General features: G+C 39.7%; 1 pseudogene; it reads left to right on the top strand.

Annotated features, from left to right (window-relative positions):
* Positions 1–8,839: 8,839 nt before the first annotated feature.
* Positions 8,840–20,384, top strand: part of LOC149211879 (aspartic proteinase-like protein 1) — a 71,824-nt pseudogene continuing 60,279 nt past the window's right edge.

Genomic DNA, 20,384 nt, shown 5'->3' with positions numbered 1-20,384 from the left:
TACTCATATTTCTTAGACAAAGGAACAAAAAAGTGAAGATTCTTTCAATATATCTTCTCTTTTTCAAAGTCCTGTATGTCAAGATAATGTTCCTACATCCTTTATTGATTTAGAATATAGTAATCTTGGTGATTAATCAAATGAAATCAAATTTTCCTAATCCATCTAAATTTTTGGCTATCCATCACTCTAAAAATGATGACTCCGTTGGTGTATATGATGATGAATTCCCAAGTGCACCAACTAATCTTTCGGTTTTTCAAGGACGTTTTGATTTGAAATATTTATATCTAGAATATTATTTGATCAAAGAATATTTTATCATGGATACTTCTTCTTCAACTCATTATTCCTTGTATCCTATTTCTTATAATAAAATTATGCCACACTCTTTGAATCTTCAATTTGACTTGTAGAATTCAGAATTGACACAACGTAGTGAGGATATCCGTGAAGAAGAAAAAGGAAGTGAAATCATTGAGCATCCATTTCATTCCTTACAATCTCCTGTTTTGCATGAGGACAACCCTTCAAATCAGTTTGTTCATGAAATTGCTCCAATTTATACATCCCTAGATTTACAATTAGAAGTATCTTATGACTTAAGTAATCTGTTTGTTAAATTTGAAAATATGATCAAACCAGTGGTGTAGATGGCTACCATTTAGATAATATTGACATTGTTGAAGTAACTAATATTAATTGTCCACATACAATTTGTGATCTGACTCAAATATCAAAATGTGATTATCTAACATCCAAACTTATGGGACTTGTTAGGAAGTCGAGACACTTCAGCTCCAGTGGATGGTTATGTCAAGTTATCGCAATCGTGATGAGGTCCCCACAGTAGGTTAGATCTGGATTTTCTCACATAATTATTTTCTCTATAGTGTTTCACTAGATGCACATTCATTCTTGATAAAGTTTGGGTTTTTTCAGGAGAGTTTCCTAATTTTCAAGATTGGGTTTTTGGTCGGATAGAGGATTCTGTTCATTTATCTTCATGTAAACCTCTTACATTGAAAGAGGGATTGGAATGCACATCTTCCATGGATGCACAAAGTTCTGAAGCTTGTATTTTTAATGATCATGACAAAGATTATCACTGACTGAAAGATTCACATCTGTCAAACATTTATGAGGATAACCAACTCCTGGATTTTCTTGTGAATATTGTAATTCTAATGATTTTCGTTCTAGCATAAGATGTGCTCTTGAGTTTTAGTGAATGATTCAGTAATTTGGTGAATCGATTACCTTTTCTTGATAGATTAATGTCCCAAGGTGATACAAAGGTTGAATCTAATTCAACACATGTTGATCCATTGTACCTTAATTGGTTTATCATATTTGTTATACTAGCACTCACATTTAAAACTCTTCTAATTGGATACAAGGTAGTGATATTTTGTATTTAACTTGCAAGGAAAATGGTTCAATTATTCAAATCATTTGTGAAACTTCTCAAATTGATACATCTACAGGTTCAAATAATCAAGAATTTGGTGTCTTAACCGGCCCATCTGATCATAATACTCGCCTCAACACCTGTTTTCAATTAATCATTTTTTCACTAGTGTGTCTGACGATAATTCCATCAAGGCCCTGAATTCCTATGATTTATCATTTCATTTCCTCATACTTGTCAAATAGTTGAAGCACTTTAGTTTTTACTAATGGTTATGTCAAGAATTCATGATCTTGACAAGTCCTCTGACTATGATCATATTAAATTTCCCTTATTAGATTCTCCCCCTAATTTCATGCCATTAATTGAAAATTCATTTTTTCAAGAATTTCAGTGTTTTCAAGAGGATTGTTTTGGAATTCATGATCCAATCTATGATTGGCTGGAAGCATCTTACTTAGAATTCTCTATCACTAATAATAATCTTCGATCTCACATCATGGTTTATAAGGATGCTAATACGAATGAAGGTATATTCATAAGAAGCTTTCAAAGTATGTATAATTGTTGTTCTAGTCAAAAAGGTGAATTGAGAGACTTGTTAATCTTATTTGTTATGACACATCTCTTTACCTTTACAAAATACCTTCTATCTCTTGTGAAAAATTTTCACGATAATATTTCTATTCTTCCACATTGCTTTATATTGCTTTTAATTGCTTGTATCTTTCTATTTATAGGTTGAGAGTAGCTTTAGTGGCTTCATTGGAAATTTCAATATAATTAAACCTAAACTTCTAGCCAGTTAGAGTAGGATTAGGTCTTGTTGCATTTTAGTTTTCCTTTGAATTCCATTCATCTTCCATTTTCCCTACATCTAGTTTAGGCCTTTGCTGTCACTTTTTATTCCACTCTTGCATGTTTCTTTTCTTTATTCCTTCTTGTCATGTCATTTCTTTGATTTTTTGTTTTTTCCAATAAGATATTGCATGAAAAATTTTCTTGCTTGGCTCAAAAGACAATGTGGAAAAGTTTTGAAAAGATAATTGTGATGATGAACAACTCTTGGCTAATTTATCTTCCTACATTTTTGTCTTGGTCTACATCTTCAAGGTCAATGATGTCTCAACAAAAAATACGACCCATGGGAAAGGATGACTCTGAGTAGAATCATGACACTTGTATCTATTCTAGGATCCTCATTCATAGGTCGGTCTTATAATTAAATGGTGTTTTGTATTGTTGATCCAACCAAGTACATAAGGGAAAGGGGAAAATCAATAACGATCATATCAATATCAAATGTATATATAACTGTATTTAAAGGGACAACCTCTCCTTCTATTAATAAGTCGAGATCCATCTTCCATCCCAATGAAATAATAAGTTCCTAAACACATTTTAAGTAAATAATAAAATAAAGTGTGAAAGAAGAGAAAGGCTTTCGACATAGAGAGGTGAAGCAAGGAACTTCGTTAGAGTATTGAACAAGCTCACTGGCGAGCGAAGCAATGCTTGTGTTGTTGCAATGACTCAATCGATATATTGAACAAGCCTACTAGAAGTGGAGCAACACCAAATATAGAACTAAAACCCTCATAATCTTAAACTCACTAATATATACTATCCTTCTCCCGTATTGAAACAATTGAGAAATGGAAATCCTTGTGAATGTGTTTAGAAACGAAAGGGGATAGGGGAGACTATATCTATAAATGTGTTATATGGGGAACCCAAAGTAATCCACATGATGAACCATTACTTCCTGAAGGACTAGACCTTCTGCATAAAGCTAGATTGAAACAAAGAAGCTAGAGTTCTACCAATATGTTGCCAAGTGTTGTCACTGTGATCCTATGGTCCATTGTTCCTTGATTGTTCTCAGTCACTTCATGATTGTTTGATGATTTTCCAAGAGCTTAAGTCTTTCTTTGAGGCTCTAATTGTTGAAGTCACTTTCTTACACATGCTCAACTTTTGATGCATTTAAAAACACTTTTATTTCAAGAAAGCCTAACATTCAAATCAATATAAAGTCAAGAAATATGAAATCCTTGTTAATAATCATCACATAGATGCCAAGGATAGTGACTGCAAAGTTCTCTGTGGATGATGACTGCACAGTCCAAAAAAGTATTTCGTGTGTAGTCTCTGAGGACAGTCATTGTGCAATTCATGGAAAGAGATAATACACCATCCTTGTTGACAACTAGTGAAAAATCCAAATATTGGCAGTTCCCTCATTGTTGGTTGCAATTGTATCATCTCTCAGGTGAGTTTTATTGACTTTCGGCTTTGTGCATTTTAGTTTTCCTTATTGTAATTTTAACTTTTATGACTGTCATTTTTCCTTGCTTTCACTTCCACAAGTGGCTCTTTTGTGTTCTCTTCACTATAGCATTTGTCGCCTTCACTTTATTTATCTTTTTCAAGTGTTGTTTTCATGTTTTCTTACTATTGTAGTTGTCGCTTTTGTTGATTTTCAATTCCGCATGTGCCACATCTTAATGCACCACTAGGGGTTGCCCTAACGCACTCTTCTGCACTAGATGATCATATATATCATAATAATACGCACTAGACACTTCCCCATAGCTTATCGAATTGTTTGGTTGCAGTCGACACTCTTATCGTTACTTGTATTCTAAGTGTCACAAAGTGACTGTTGGCCCTCCATTTTGGTCATTTTTTCCTATCCTAAATCATTCTATTTACCACCATATTCCATCTTATTTCACCTATATATGCCTAATTTTAGTCCTATTTTTCATATTCAGGTAACTAAATTAAGTTCTTCAAGTTTTGGAATTTTTTGTAAAAATTGGGTTTTAAGAGTAAATTTGGACTGCATTAAAAATTCCCGTAATAGCTCCATTAAATTCATATGTGCAGGAAACCTGAGCGAGATATGGGAACATATTTGTGAAGATTTGGAACCAGAGATGAAGAAACTCCTATTGGTTAAGTCAAACTGAGCAAAGACAGACCCAGTCAACGCTGGTCAAACTTGACCTGTCATTCAGGAATCCTAAGTAAAAAGGGGCAGATTTCTTATTTTGTGGGATTTTCCTAATTTTGTGAAAAAAACTTGATGAGATCAATCTGTGATGGATTAGGATTGATAAGGTCATTAGATCCATTATAGAAAAGTTTGTTTATGATTTTCCTATTTAAACACAGTTTATGGATCATTCACGAGTGTAATTTTGTATGGAGATTATTGGAGACTTTTGAGATAATTTGAAGAATCATTTCTAATGTTCTATTTGATGTTCATGTTGTGGATGCTTTATTAAGTTAGTTTTAGCTGAAGAGTTCTTCAGGTGTACAAGGAAAGGTTGGAGGGCCCCCATACGAAGCTAAGTACACTTTGGTTAAATTTTGTATAAATTAGCATAGTTTTGATTCAGTATTTCTTGTTTCAGTTTTATGATTCAGTTACTTAGATGTGCTATGATTTATGTATGATTTCTGAATGGTTTTGGTTTAAAATATATTTTCATATGAAAGGACAACCAAGGATTTAAGTTAAATTCTCTTTCTATCAAATTATGAATCACAACTAAAAATCATCCTTTTGCATTTCTTGAATTATTTCTTGAATTCTAGTTTGTGATTTGATGCAATGGTAATGTTGTTGGAGTAGAACTGTGATGAAGGACAACCAAGACCTCTTAAGTTAGGAGCCTCTTCTCTTTCTTTCTACACATCACAAACTAATGCTCTTTAGTTTCTCTTCTTGAGGATAGTATTGTGGGGAAGGACAACCAGGACCTCCTAAGTTAGGAGCCTCTTCCTTCATTTACTGCATCTTGAATCAGAGACTTTTTAGTTTCTTTAAACTTAGAACTTATTTGTAATATGAATTTCCTTTAAATTTTGAGCCTTGCCTTCCGAAATTTACTTTACCTGAAATCCATATACTTTGGACGTGCTTCCAAGTCTATAAACCCATATTGACAAGTAAAACACCTGCGATAGTTTACTTAGTAAATTGACCTGACAGTGACATTTCAACATACATACATAGAAAGAAGTATCGCTTTGCTATTGTTTCAAGGTACATGTGAATTTGAGGTATACAACATGTGTTAATTTTATAGGAGTGTGATATCACCATTTAATGACTTGATTGCATGTCTTGTTCTCTATTGCCTCACTGATCCCACACTTAGCCATTTCAGAGCCTTCATTGTCTTTGAAACTTGCTCAACCTTCAACTGATCTTTCTCCCTCCTAGAATTGCACATTTCACATTCCCAAGCCACAATGCAGCTCCTTTCTCTCCTGAAACTCTACACTATGTAGTCCTAAAAGATAGTCTCCATCCTCCATCAACACACTAAGCAACCTTGGAACTTGAGGCACCAGTTTTCTGACCATAACAATTGTGTAATTGTTGTTCCCTCTTACCTTGTATTATGCATTATGTAGTTCTAGTAAGCAGTTAGGCCTCCCTATGACAATAACTTGCCCAAATGTGCAGTTTCCTAAGCCTTACCTCTAGTAACTGCACATTGTGCAGTTCCAAGGAACAACCTCACCTATTTATCTATCTGACTTGCCCAATTGCGCAATTCCCTTCACCTGTTGATATTCCTACTACGCATTACACAATTCCAATGAGAAAGGGGTTGTTGTTGAGTCACTAAGTTCCTCAAGAGTAATTCACTAAGCATCTCCTCAATCATTGGTCATTGCACAGTTATAGTGACCAGTCTTGCTCGCTGATATCCCTCACTATGCAATCCTTTGAGCTAGCTTGTTCCCTACTGTGCATTGCACAGTTCCAGTAAATAGTGAGGCCTTCCTTAGTCCCCATGATTCCCAACTATGCAATCCATGTTTCCTTCCTTCTTGAGCACTCCTAACTGTACTTCATCAGTCAACAAGCTTAGTACCTTGCCTCTTGGACTCCCTCATTTTGCAAGAAGACCTTTCAAGCCCTCTTGCACTATGCATTTTGTAGTTCTAGTCAACAGTGTGGCTTCTTTGAGTTCCTATATCCCTCAACTAAGCAATTCCCAACCTCCTACTCTGAACACCATTGCATGTTGGCTCATTAAAATCAACATATTCCATGAGTAAGAGGTGGTAGAATAAATGGTTTTTGGACTAATGTTGACTTGTAGTGAGTGGGCTTCATCTGCAAGTATCATCATCGCAACATGATAGGGTAATGCTTAAGAGAGACCACCAAGGAGAGGCTGCAGGAGAGTACTTGTGAAGAAGGAACAGAGGAAAAACCATCATGAATAACACGAAGGAATATTGGATCAAGAAGAAGAGGCTAACTTGGAAGGTTCTGATTTAGACCCAGATCCTTTGGAAAATGAATATAAAGAAGAAGAAAAGATCTATCATGAAGAAGTCAAAGTCAAAGCAGTAAAGGGAACGACTTGGAATTGTCACATCATCATCAAGTTCCATATCATCATTTCCAAGTCATGCCTTGTACAAGTGTTGTCACAATGTTATATGTCCCATTTTTTCTTGCTACATAATTTATGGAATGTAATTGTTGTAATTCTCAAAATGAGTAAATGTAAATGTGTGGAGGACCAAGGGTCCCACATGGAATATGAAGAGTCACTAAATAATTCTAGAGTCATATGGAATCTCAAAGGTCATGTAAGAATCTGAAAAGTCATAGTAGAAGCTCAAGAGTCATGAGGTAGGTCAAGATTCACACGGGTGGTGGAGAGTCACCTCATTTTTTATAAATAAACCCTCATAAATCAAGCCAAGGGACTTTTGGGACTTAAACTCTTCACCTTGGCTTCACTAGCTTGGCATAAGAGAGAATATCTTTCTTTGGAGGAGAAAGTAGTGACTTAATGTTCCACTATTGGGGTGAGTGTGGCAGCATTGTACTTGTATATATTGGCACTTTCACTTAATATATGAAGCTCTCAGATTTGGCACACTTTTAGGCATATATCGTGAATGATTGTGAGACTATTCTTTCATTGTTTGCGATGTATGTTCATGTTAACACATACTAATGAAAATGAACTATTTCATTGGCTTTAGTATGTATCTTTTTGAATGTGCATTGTTACTTGCTTTTATGATAGATGTTCTCATGTGAACTACTTTCCAAGTTAACTAACGATCCTCTTATGCTCTTGTGTATCTTTTAGGATAATACTATTGAGTTTCTTCTAGAGGCTCACTCTTTCTTTCCTTGGCGTGAAAATACCTTATATACATCGCAATTGTATGCCTACTTGCTTGTTTTAAAGAATGTTTGTATAACCTCTTATGTTAATAATTGCAGCCAAGGAAGATTCCTAAGAGCAATGGCAACCAACCATATTTCCAGTTGGGGCTTCTACTCGAAATAGTTTGAGGTCTAATTGGGAATTCATATCAGGTAGGCCCCCTTGGTTGAAGGATTTACAGCACCACCAACATGACCCAAAGCTACATTTCAAGGAGTTGACATGAATAAGAAATATTGGTGGTGCATAGGTGTGCATTTCATAACTCTAGAGGTTAGTCATGATGGTGTTAGATATCTCAGAGGAGAGATTGATTAACTATTCGTTGAGGGGCTGACAAAGCCATTGCATGGATGGGTGAGGGCTTACAATACCACCACTTTGTAGGATGGGATTACCGAGACTAGGGACATGTTGGATAGTGTCCCTATGACCAAATTCCCTCCCAGTTCATTCCTTAGAAGGGTAAGGACACCAAGCATCCTCACAAGGAGTGGATAGGACTGGGAAAGTTAGATGATGATGCCAAGAGGTATCTATGTAGGAGGAAAATGTGCTTCACATGTCGGGAGCCTTGGGCACCTGGGTGCAAATGTTCTAAGGGAAAGTCTCACTATATTGAGGTGTTTTTCTATAGTGATCCTATGGAGGAGGGTGAATGGGAGCTAATACAAGAGGAGGAGAACCAAGATGAAGGAGAGGAGCCAAATCATTAGGGTTCAAAAGGGGGAATCATTGCTTCACTTACAGGTATTCCTAGATACCACACCATGCAGATTAGGGGAATTATTTTGGGATAGAGGGTGATTGTTCTGGTTGATGGTGGGGAAACCCACAACTTTATAGTTGCACAATTGGTAGAGTAGAGGGGGTTAGACACATAGAATTTTGAGGGATTTTTAGTTCTAATACTAGGGAACTAGACCATAGAGTGCACCAGGATGATCCCCAAGATGAAGTTGATGATGGGGAATTACATAGTCATCGATGACTTCTTTGTGGTAAAGGTACTAGACACCAACATGATGTTGGGTATGTAGTGGCTATATTCGATTGGGCTCTATAATATAGATCACTCTACGATGGAGATGGAGTTAATGAGGTCTGATGGGAAGAATGTGGTGTTGAGGGGCATGCACTACTACCCACATAAGATAGTGACAACCAATAGGATGGAGGCAGCCCTATGATAGGGAGATATAGCATGGGCAGTGGATCACAAGATTTTGGAGATAGGGACAAGGGCTCAGACATGACAACATCATCTGGACATATTAATGTTCAGTCTTACAAAGAAATCAGGTAGTTTTTGGAGACATTCCTTTACTCTATCCCCTAGAAAGGGGGTTTGAGCATATTATTGAGCTAGAGGAAGGGGTTCAGGAAGTTAACACCAACCCTTATAGACATCCAAGGCATACCAGGATGAGATAAAGAGATCCATTCAAGAGTTGTTAGCCTTGGACCACATCAGGCCAAGTTCAAATCATTTTTCTTTTTATGTGGTGTTGGTGAAGAAGAAGGATACGACTCTCTGCATGTGCATTGATTATTGAGCTCTCAACAAGAGGAAACTAAAGAATAGGTACCCAATCCAAATGATAAATGAGTTGATAGATGATTTGAGGGGAGCCCAATATTTCTCCAAAATAGACTTTCACTTAGGTTACCCTCAAATTTGGGTGAGAGAGCATGACATCCCAAAGGCAACCTTCTGGTGTCACTATGGGCACTTTGAGTTTCTGGTTATGCCCTTTGGGCTAACCAACACACTGAACACCTTCCATTCTTACATGAATGACATGTTCCCCAAGTAGTTGTGCAGATATGTACTGGTATTCTTTGAAAATATCTTGATTTACAGTAGGACGTGGGAGGATCATTGCAACACTTAGAGATGTTGAGGATCTTGGAGGAGAAACAATTCCATGTGAAGAGGTCCAAGTGTGATTTTGGCCTCACAAAGATGATTTAATTGGGCCATGTGATTGGAGAGGAGGGATTTTGGGTGCATTAAGGGAGGTTTGGGCTCTCCTATATTGGCTGATTCCTAGGAGTGTGACAGAGTTGAGGGGTTTTTGGGAATTTTCACTTATTGCAAACGATTTGTGAGAGGATTCTCTTAGTTGGAAACACACCTTATATATATCATGAAGAAGGGGTTTTTTGAGTGGTCAGTAGAGGAAAAAGAGGCTTTTTAATGCCTCAATGTAGTGCTGATTTCATGCCCCATATTACCATTGCCCAATTTTTCACAGCCCTTTGTACTAAAGTGTTATGCCTCAGGGGAGGGCATTTAAGTAGCCTTGATGTAGGGAGTCATCCCATCACCTATGAGATTCAGAAGCTTTGTGAATATGAGATATTGTACTACATTTATGATAAGGGGATATTGGACATCATGCATGCCTTGACCAAATTCAGACAATACCTAGTGGGGAACCAATTCAGGGGTGAAGATAGACCATAATAGCTTGCAGTTCTTCCTAAACCGGAGAGAGCTTAATGATAGGAAGCAAAAGTGGCTTAGCAGGACCCAGACGTGTGATTTTGAGATAAAGTATGTCAAGGGGAAACATAATGTAGTGGTTGATGTGCTTTCCAGGAGGCTCACGACAATATTTCTCACGGACATCACCTAAGATTGGAAAGCACAACTTTTGGTGGAGTACTCCAAGGATCATCAAACATGTGAGATTCTAGATGTATCTTTTGGGGATGACAGGTACAGGGTTATGATGAGTGATCTACTACAAGAACATGATTTATTTGGTGCCAGAGTCTTAGATGTGGAAGAAAATCATGTGAGAAGCCCATAATTCACCTATTATAGGACATCCTGGGTTTCTCAAAACCTACAAGTTTGTCAGGGAGAAATTTACATGGAGAGGCCTCAAGGGTGATATCTTGAGGTACGTGCAGGAGTGTAACACATGTCAAAGAAACAAGGTGGAGAACACATAACTAGTTGGGTTTCTTTAGCCTCTTCCTATTCTAGAGCAAAAGTGGGAGAGTATCTCCATGGACTTCATCACCAGACTTCTAGTTGGTCAGGGGCGAGACTATATATATGTTGTGGTAGATAGGTTAAACAAGTTCGCTCAGTTTTTCACTATTCCAAACAGGTACTCATAAGCGCAGGTGGCCAAAGTCTCTTTTAGGGAGGTGTTCATGTTGCATTGGCTCCCTAAAACCATCATGAGTGATAGGGACAACGAGTTCATTGGGAGCTTTTGGAAAGAGCCCTTTAGACTAGTGGGTATCGGCCTTACACCCAACACTAGCTACCACTCTCAAATCAATGAGCTGACAAAGATAGTGAATGGATGACTAGAGGGTTACGTACACAACTATGTGATAGGTCAACAATGGTCATGAGTTAAATGGCTTCATTTTGGGGATTACTACTACAACATGACATATCACATGTCTATTGGGATGACACCCTTTAGAGTGCTCTATGGCTATGAGGCTTTATCATTTGCTGATTTGGTGTTTCGGGATAGCAGAGCCACATGGGCAAATGATTGGATCCAAGAGAGGCAAGTGATCCTCAAGGCTCTCAAGGACACCTTGCGGATAGCTCATAATTAACACAAGATGTATGCAAACCGCCACTAGATAAAGAGGAAATTTGAGGTGGTAGAATTATTCTACCTATGCCTACAACCATACCAATAATTGACATTAAAATAGAAGGGGGCTAAGAAGATCAAGCCCTGCCTTAATGAACCTTACAGGGTGATACGACACATCAGGGAGGTGTCATACGAGCTAGAGCTTCCCCTAAGTAGCAAAGTGCAAAATGTATTTCATGTGTCCTACCTGAAGAATGCGCTGGGGTAGCAAGTGACAACTACCATGGAGCTACCACCACTTGATGATGAGCGGCATTTGGTAATGGTTCCTAAAGACGTCTTGGAGGTGTGAGAGAGGAAGCTCGGGAACAAGGTTATCAAGGAGTTCCTTATTAGGTGGAAAGACTTTCCTTTGGAGGATGTTACATGGGAAGGAGAGCGAGTACTACAACACCCAACAGTGTAGTTGCTTAAGGACAAGAAAATTTTAGTGGGGAGGATTGTAATATCCCCTATCCCGTAAGATTTCTAGAAGTATAATTTTTAGCCCATTTTGTCCCTTGGGAAAAGAGGCACAGGATTTTGGAACAATTTTGGCATTTTTGGACTTAGGAGATATGGGTGGAGTGGGTCCCATGCTCAAATTGTGGGCCACATGGGAGAAATTCACACTCCTCGAGGGGGAGCGATTTTTTGGTGGGAAAGTGGGGGCCACCAAGGAGGGTGCATGGGCCCATGAATTTACGGAGGAAAAAAGGGGGCACTCCACATTATCTTTTTCTATTACACTTCAGAATTTCACATCTCTTTGTGTTGTTCAGCGCAGGAGTTGCAATGTTGTTGAGCACAAAAGTTTCAGATGAAATCCAAGTTGGTTTCAGAGAACCTTCAGTGTGTCCCTAGCTGGAAAATATGAGGAGTCCATAACGAGACTTCACCTAAGCATAACATTTAACAATTTTGGTGCATTGTGCATTCCTCAACATGGGAGGGAATTTGACTTGACCAATGTGCAGGCTATAGAGAAGATTAGTAGGGAAACTTGCAGGGGTCGTCCTCTTGTTGGAGAAGGAGGATTTTTGTGATAATTTTCCGTGTTGTTTGGGGATCTTTTCTGGGGGCTGAATTCATCATTTTTTTACAGCACGTGGGCCTCACTAGAGGAAGCTTATGTAGGCATACATGTTGGGCAGATTGAGAGCTTCTTCAACTGAAGAATTTGAGCTTTCCGAAGGAAAATTTAAGATAAATTGGGAGTTTTTTTAGTTGCGAAGTGGGGGCTACTTCCAGTAGAGGATTTTGGTAGTGGTACGCACCAATTGGACAATTGGACCATTCACACTAGCTAGAGAGCTTCTTCACTGCTAGGGAGCGGACCAACCCTTCCTAGGTTTTTGTGGGGTTTTGGAGAGGAGTCTGTGGGTGAAGTTTCAAGCTAATTCGAGTAGTATTAAGGTTGGAATTTGTCATTCTAGTAGTTAACTAGTAGTGGTTTATTCACTAGGCCAACAACATCACCATTTTGAGTTCTCTATTACTTGGGTCAACAACATATTTTTGGGTTTTTCTTAGCTTGCTTACCAAACCTAGGTTCCATTGTTTCATCTCATTTTATGTACTCAAATCCATGCTTTAATATAATGGCCTAGATTGTCATGTTGGTTTCATTTGTGACCATTGTTACGTCATTTTATCATTGTTCCAAGTTCATTGCTTTTGGTATCTACTGTTGATTTTCTATTAAGGATATTACAGTTTGAAAATGTAGAAGCAACAACCTCCGAGTACAAAAGTTAAAATTATGACCAACTTAAAAAACTAGAATAGATCCATCTTAAATATGTATCTAACATGAACCAAGAGGGATCTAATTTCTTCATGTGCAATTTTTTTTTTTTGAGCCTACGTTATTTAAATGTTTTGTATAGATATTTAAATAGATTTTTTTATTTTCACCAATGTGAACAAAATTTCAATTTTAATGATGGATATACATTCTTATACATAATACTTGGCTGTAAAATGTAAAATAAACCTCTCTACTCTTTTTTTTACGAAATCTATTTATCCATTTTTAAAACAATTGCATTTTCAATCCATAAAGATGGTTATTGCCATGAATCTCAATGAATAAGTCACTTCGGAATTAGTCAAAAATTTATTAAACATTTAAAGGTCTCAAGATAGAATTATGTAGTCGCTCTCGAGCTCTCCATGTCCTAAGACGTTCAGTTAGGTATTGTGTGATTTTCCAATCCCATATGCATTAGTTTGCAAGTTTTTAACAGTATATAAATGTGACATTGTTTGAAATCATTGTGTTTGTTGGGTGCTTAAGTTAGAAGGGCTGCCGAGTATGGAAATTGTTATCACCCAGGTTGTTCCCTATGACTCCCAAGGGAATACGGCCGGGGTAACCACTAACCAATCTTTGGATCACTGTTTCTAGCCAAACTGTGATCAGAGAGGGCTCTCTCTTTATGATTTGTAACTGTTTATGATAGGGTTTTAGGCTAGCTATTATGCACAGGTTTTGTTTATGTTTTGGTTGATGAAACTCCTTTTAGATTCCAGTGATGTAGTTTTCAGAGAAGTTGAGTACCATTGGGCAATGGAGTCTGTGGCTATATGTGTTTGAAACTTTGAGATGAAAGATGGAACTTACAAGGCCATTTGAGTGCTTAATAGAACAGATTTTTGATTAAATGACTGGAAACAGGTAACACAAACAGTGAAAGCATTTAAGAATTTTCACTTATTGTTTATGTATTCCCAACAGACAGGTTTAAGAGGAAAAGACAGAGGTCTCAGGGGCAAAAATTGAATCCCTGAGAATGCCTATCACAGTAAAAGACACAGTTTTGAAATGCAGCAATTAAGAATTACAATTCTGTTACTGTATCTGAGGAAAACATGTATAATAGCTCAGTTTGAGTCCAGGGTAATCATGGGTTAAGTCCTGGAACTATCCTTTCACCTTGCTATCAAGTGTAAAACATTTAAACAACAAAAGAGAACAAAAGACTCGAAAACATATAACAAAGAGATTTGAGAATACTTATTGTTTTATGCAACACCCTGGAATCCTGTAACATTCATCTTTCACCACAATACATCAAAGTACACCACGCCTTGGAAATTCCATTCTTCCTTTGTATTACTTCTCTGAAAATATTACAGTAAGAGAGAGTTCTCAAAAGAAAATTACATCAACCCCTTCAACTGCTGTGAAGGGTGAATATATACTTGCGGTGATTTACAAAATATCTGAGTTTTGAGTTATCTCAGATTGTACATTCTTACCAACTACTTAAGATATTATGACCAAAATTTAATACAGCATTGATTACAGAGTAAAGGCATTTTAATGCTCTGTCAGAAGATATTTTAGCCTTTGGGAATAGCTAAGTCGGTCGAGATATTCTGAATAAATGCTGGAAGACCTGTCTTTAAGGCTTGTACGCTGTATCCTGGACTTTTCACCTGTGATTGTGACTGCTGCTTGTGGTGAGTCAATGGTCCTGCTGAGTTGGCTCAGCCTCTGCCTCTTCCTTGTAGATATCTTTCTTCAAAATTGTGCCTGCGCATGTATGCTTATTTGCCTGGAGAATTAGCGCTACTGATTCTGGCCTGACAAAATTGTCTGTGACAAATTTCTCCAGACATCCTGTGTGGGCAGTTGGTGTGCTAAGATTGCCCCTAGAGTTTCATCTGCTTCTGTGAATTTGAAGAAGTTAGGTGGTGTATCAAACAGATGCTCAACTTCATTCATGAGGAAAAATAGGTTCTCCACCCTGTCATACATAGTCTGCCCGGTTGCTGGCCCTGCGTCTGCTGAAGTGCTGGGCGGTTTTGCAATCTCTGCTACTGCATGGGCATCAATTCTCTTGTTGTAATTGTCTAGGGTGAGCAGTCTTCCTACACTGCTTAAAATGCTGGGGAGGCCTCTGTTCTGTAGTGCCACGAATTTTTCCAGGAATCTGTTGATTTCAGTCTGCATATCCTGTGTCCTCCTCTCCAGTGTTCCAACTAAGTTCCTCAATGTTATAACTCTTTTGGCTACAGCAATTGTTTCTGTCCTGTTGGTGATTCCCATGACAGCTAATTGAGAGCTAGTTTTATAGTTCAGAATATTGATCATCCTAGTGGCAGCTTCTGGCATGTGTCCAAGGCTTGCCCTGGCTCTCTGTACTTCTCTGTTTGCTTTAGTGATGAGCACCATTTGCTCATCCATGGTCTCAATATATTGCCACTGGTTGGCAATGGACCGCCCAATGTTGCTCCATAGCACTGCTTTCATTTCAGCTGTCACTTTTTCTAGTGCAAGCTCTTTCTCTAGTTCAGCAATTCTCCTCTTAAGAGCTCTTACCTCTCTCTCCTTGGCTGCCTCATTCTGTTTGCTCTTGTCAAACTTTTCATTTACCTTAGCCAAGGTTTTCTTAAGTTCATCCAGCTCTTTCATTTGAGATTCCATGGCTTGGATCTCAGCTTGCAACTTTTGCATGTCTAAACTAGTAGCCTGTTCCGATGTTGTAGTTGTTGTTGCTGTGGATGGCGCTGTAGCTTCTGTTTGCTGAGGAGGAGGAGTAGTCTTTGGAGGGACTTCCTCAAGATTTATTATCACAGGAGGAGGCTGGGAGGGTTGGCCCTCTTCTCTTTGCTTCAGTGCTTCTTGTAGTGCTGCCTTTGCAGCTTCAGTTTGTCCTAGCTGGTCTTGAGTCCTAACCAGCTCTTTGTATAGGGATACCAGCAGGTCTGTAGTATCCTTTTCTTGCCTTTGCTGGGCAACTTCATCTGTTTGTGGATGGATGGTGGCCGGGAGTTTGATTTTCTTTCTTAGGGCCGCCATGTCTGCATCCCTTATCTTCAGGAGTTCTTGGATGCCTTTGACATCTTTAGGATCATGCCCTATATCTATAATTACCTCTTCCAAGGACTTGATCCTATTGTCCTTGGCTTGTGATGATGCTCTTTCTAATTCCAGCTGAGAAGCTGTGTTATCCAGGCTGCTCTTTAGTTTGTAGTTCTCCAATGTCTCATCTGCCAGGCAGGCATACACCATTTCACCAGTTTGTTTATGTAATTCAATCTTGTCCATAGGGTGTATGTCTTTGGCAAGAACCTCCATGTTGGTTCTTAGATAGTCCGAGGTGGACTGAGGATGCAAAGTTGTGGGCATGAAGTGGCTCATTGTCATTTTGCCTTCGCTCACATCGAAAGCAGACATGAGTCTCTGCTGGTTGCTAGGAGCTAGGTTTAACAAGTGATTATACAGCTGCACTTTTATGGGATCACTCCTCCTTTTGATGTCAATGAATTGCTGCTTTATACTTGACTGCCCTTCTCTATGTTGACCGGAGGAGCTGACCTCTCCTCCCATAGTCATGTCATGTCCACGCTGAGATGAGCTGGCCGAAAGTTCTCCACTGGGTGGGCCCATGCCCATGGCTTGCCTTACTGCTATGTCCTCCTCTTGGGAGTCATTCAGTCTTTGTCTCTTCTCTCCTCTGATGAAGGATGAGGTGTGGGGGGTCTCTCTCTCCCTTTTCCTGGTCAAGTCCTCCTTCTGTGGTGTTTGGAGGACTGAGGTGTCTACATTGGTGTCTGTCCTGGGAGGCACCTCTGTTTGGGGCTGCTGCTCAGTGTAACTAGGTAGATCTGTCCCCTTTTCCTGCTGCAAGGGCTGCTGTTCACTGGACTGTGCTTCTTCTTGTTGCTGCCCCAGTTCTTGCTGTTCCATTTCTTCTTGCTGCTGTAGCAAGGTGTCAACTTGTTCTTCTGTCAATATAGGTGGCTGTTCCACCTGTTTTCCTTTGTCTTTGCTTGCTGCCTGGGGTGTCTTCTCAGTAGTTTGTTGCTGTGCTGCTGAAGATTTAGCAGCTGTTCCAATTTGCTTTCTGTAGGAGAGGGGCACCTGTCCACAAGTTTCCAAGTCAGCTTCTTTTTGCACATTCCTAGCTTCTTTCTCAAGTAATTCTTCCTTAGTGACTTGTTCTACTAGTGTACCCTCTTCCCAATCTAGTGCATTGGCATACTGTTCAATTTCAGGTTGTCTTTTATGTGCATAGTTGCCGAATTTGTATCTAATTCTTCTGAGGGAGATAGAATGATTGGGGTCATAGGGAATCCATTCAAAACTGGTCTGCAATCTGAGGCCTTCCAGGATGCTGTCTGCCTCTTTCCACCCTTCCTCTTTCCTGTTATATAGGAAGGAACCTAGCTGGTTTCTTACCTTCAATTGTGACTTCTTGTTTCTACTCTGAAAGTGAAGGTAATCTGAGTTCCCAAACTGCCTGAAATATTCTAAGGCGAAAAGCCTCATGGGGACATACCTTGGCAACCTAAATGGGTTCAATTCACAGCCATATATCCTAATGACTGTGTGGTTCTGGTAGAAGTACCAGTTTCCAATATTGTAAGATTTGTTCAAATGTAGAATCCTCTTCATTTCATCGGTTAATCTAGGAGGAGGAGTACCTTGCAGCGCTGTTAGGGCTGGATGAACAAATAAATCAATAAACTCACAGTATGTATAGGGTGATACTGAGGTAGAATGAAAGACAGAGGTCCAGAAAACAACTGATCTTGGGATTCCTTGGGCATTGAGTGGCCTCAAAGGAACTGAGAAGGTAGCTGGCTGGTAGAAAAGGAATAAATGATATATATAGGAGGAGTACCTGAACAGTCTCTCCCTTTTCAAATTCATGAACTGCTCATGGATTTTCTCTGCTATGTAAGTTGCATAATCATACTGCACAGCTGGAGGCTTACCAGGGGCAAATATAGACAGCATTGCCATTATGCTGTCATCTACATCTTCCAACCCCCTGAATCCTAGGACATAGCCAATTAGATCCACCAACATTCTGCCCAACTCATTTAGATATTGGTACCCAATAGGAGGGGTTCTGACTGTTTCAGAGCCTGGTGTGACAAACAGTTGGTTGATTTTGACAATCTGGTCACTGGACAGCTTGATCCCTCTGTTAATCAGATTCTGCATGGATAGAGGGGTCAATTTGTTGGCTGTTTTGAAGCGCAGCATCTGGTTTATGCTCTCTGGGGTGATCTGGAACAGGACTAGGCCTGTGGGGCTCATGACTGCTCTTTGGCTGGGGTCATAGCATTCCTGGCAGCTATAAATGAGCTCTGGCATAGGATTGACTTGGGGAAGGTTGTATATGGGCAAATTTGACTCCCAAATCCCCAAGATATCTGCCCCACTGAGGTGCTGGGCCCTTAATTCATTCAACATTTGAATATTGTACTTGGTTCCCATGGGGAACCAATCCAGCATTTGGTAGTCCATGTCTCCCAGGGCTTTCCATGCTAATTCCTGGTGAGGAGCATTGATGGGCTTAATATTCAGTGCAATAGGGGTCTCCATAGCTCTTCAAGATGCAAGAATTGCAGGTGGACAGGTGGAATGGTAAAAACACAGTCTGGAGGCAGTTCTCTGTGGAAACAGTTGATGTTTTGAGTATCCAAGGGGAATTCTCTCAATAGCAATTGAAATACTACTGGAGTCTAGTGACAGAACTTCTCTGTGGTCTAACTGAACTCTCCAATCGGGTGAATTATATCTATTAGGAGCTCTGCCGGGAAAAATGGTGAATTACAGTGGTCTTATGTGAATTGCAGGTTTCTAAAGCTCTGCAGGTACTTCTTGGCCCTCACAATGACAATGGTGGATGAACAAATGGAAATGAACGGTGCAAATAGCGTTTTTATGGTTCTACTATCCCTCTGAGCAATTTCAAGCTTAATGAAGGTCGTATGGAGGGTGAAACGGTCTAAATACCTGTAATTCGATGAGCAGAGGTTGAAGCAAAGGTGCACAGTTGCTGCTTGAGGAGGTCGCCCGGGCTAATAGACTGGTTGGCGAAAATTAGAGTGCAAACGGTCATGCAGAGCGTCCAACAGAAATAACAGTGAAAGTGGTAAAAAACACGGGAAAATTGGTAAATATGGGTTATTTTACCAATTTGGCGCTTTTTTCTGCTGACGTCATTGGTGGGTCATGGTGAGGTGACGTCAGCTGACGTCATCGGGCGACGTGGCAGTGGGTGACTGGTCAAAGGGGCGGTGAGGTGGCAACCCAGTCAGCAGCGAGGTGGACCAATAACAAAGGCAGGTACGAGCAGACAAGGACGTGGCGGCGAGTCAGCGACGGGTAGGTGGCAGTCAAACCGCAGCGGTCACGGTTAAGGCCTTAACCGCCGCGGTTTCTCGGGGCGGTTTAGGTACGGCGCAGAGGCTGTCAGACTTGGCTCCGAGATGGTTCATCGATCGACGCGTGGAGGAGGCGTGACAAGGCGCAACGTCACTTTCCCGGAGGTTAAAGTGCCGCCATAGGATGCGCTCCGATATTGATGTGGACCGTCGGATCTGATGGGCTTGATCCGACGGCTGGCGGAGGAGAAAGATGCGCGCTTCATACTGCGGGCGGAAAAGATTAAACTTTGTGGGTTTTTATGGGTTTTTTCAAATGTTTCGTTTAACCAATAATGTGGTAGGATTGGGGAACGTGCCAGAGGCGGGTATTAACCTTTGCAAAGGTTTTTATAGGCAAAAGGGGTTTGGAGAGGGGGTTTTATCAATGCAGAGGTGATTTGAGGGTAAATTATCTTGCAGCAAAGGGGGAATAGGGTGGAATAGGTTCACCAAAGTGGCCAGATGCCATTTGGTCCCTTTTGAAAAATACACGGCTATTATGCCTAGGGGAGGGAATATACATAAGATTTGGGGTTTTATACACCTTAGTGTTAATATTATTAGGGGTGGGGGTAAGATAGGGGAGGTTATATAGTATAATTAGGAGTTAATATGAATGAAGGAGGGGAATTAGAAAGGGGGTGTTAGTGATGGACTAGAGAGGGAAGAAAAAGAAGTTAGTGATCCTCTTTGCTGTGAGTTCATGGAATTCACCATTTCGTTAAGCAAACACAAATGTCATAAAAACAAAATGGACACAAAGATTTTAAGACAATCTTCCCACTCTGCCGAAACAGAGCAATCAAGATTCTTAAACAGAAACCTTATGTGTCAAAAATCAATGACGCTTGCAATCAACGAAAAACAAGACTAGCACTCCTTATAACTAGAGAGAGTTCGAAACAAGATGCCCCCTGTTAAACAGAGAACTGTCACTGGGAATTGACTGCTTTAAAC

The sequence above is a fragment of the Pinus tabuliformis genome, chromosome 1_1 (genome assembly GCF_031772625.1).
Source record: "Pinus tabuliformis cultivar Carrire ecotype Pingquan chromosome 1_1, CPIR1, whole genome shotgun sequence".
NCBI classification, from domain to species: domain Eukaryota; kingdom Viridiplantae; phylum Streptophyta; class Pinopsida; order Pinales; family Pinaceae; genus Pinus; species Pinus tabuliformis.
This window is presented reverse-complemented; position numbering and strand designations above follow the sequence as displayed.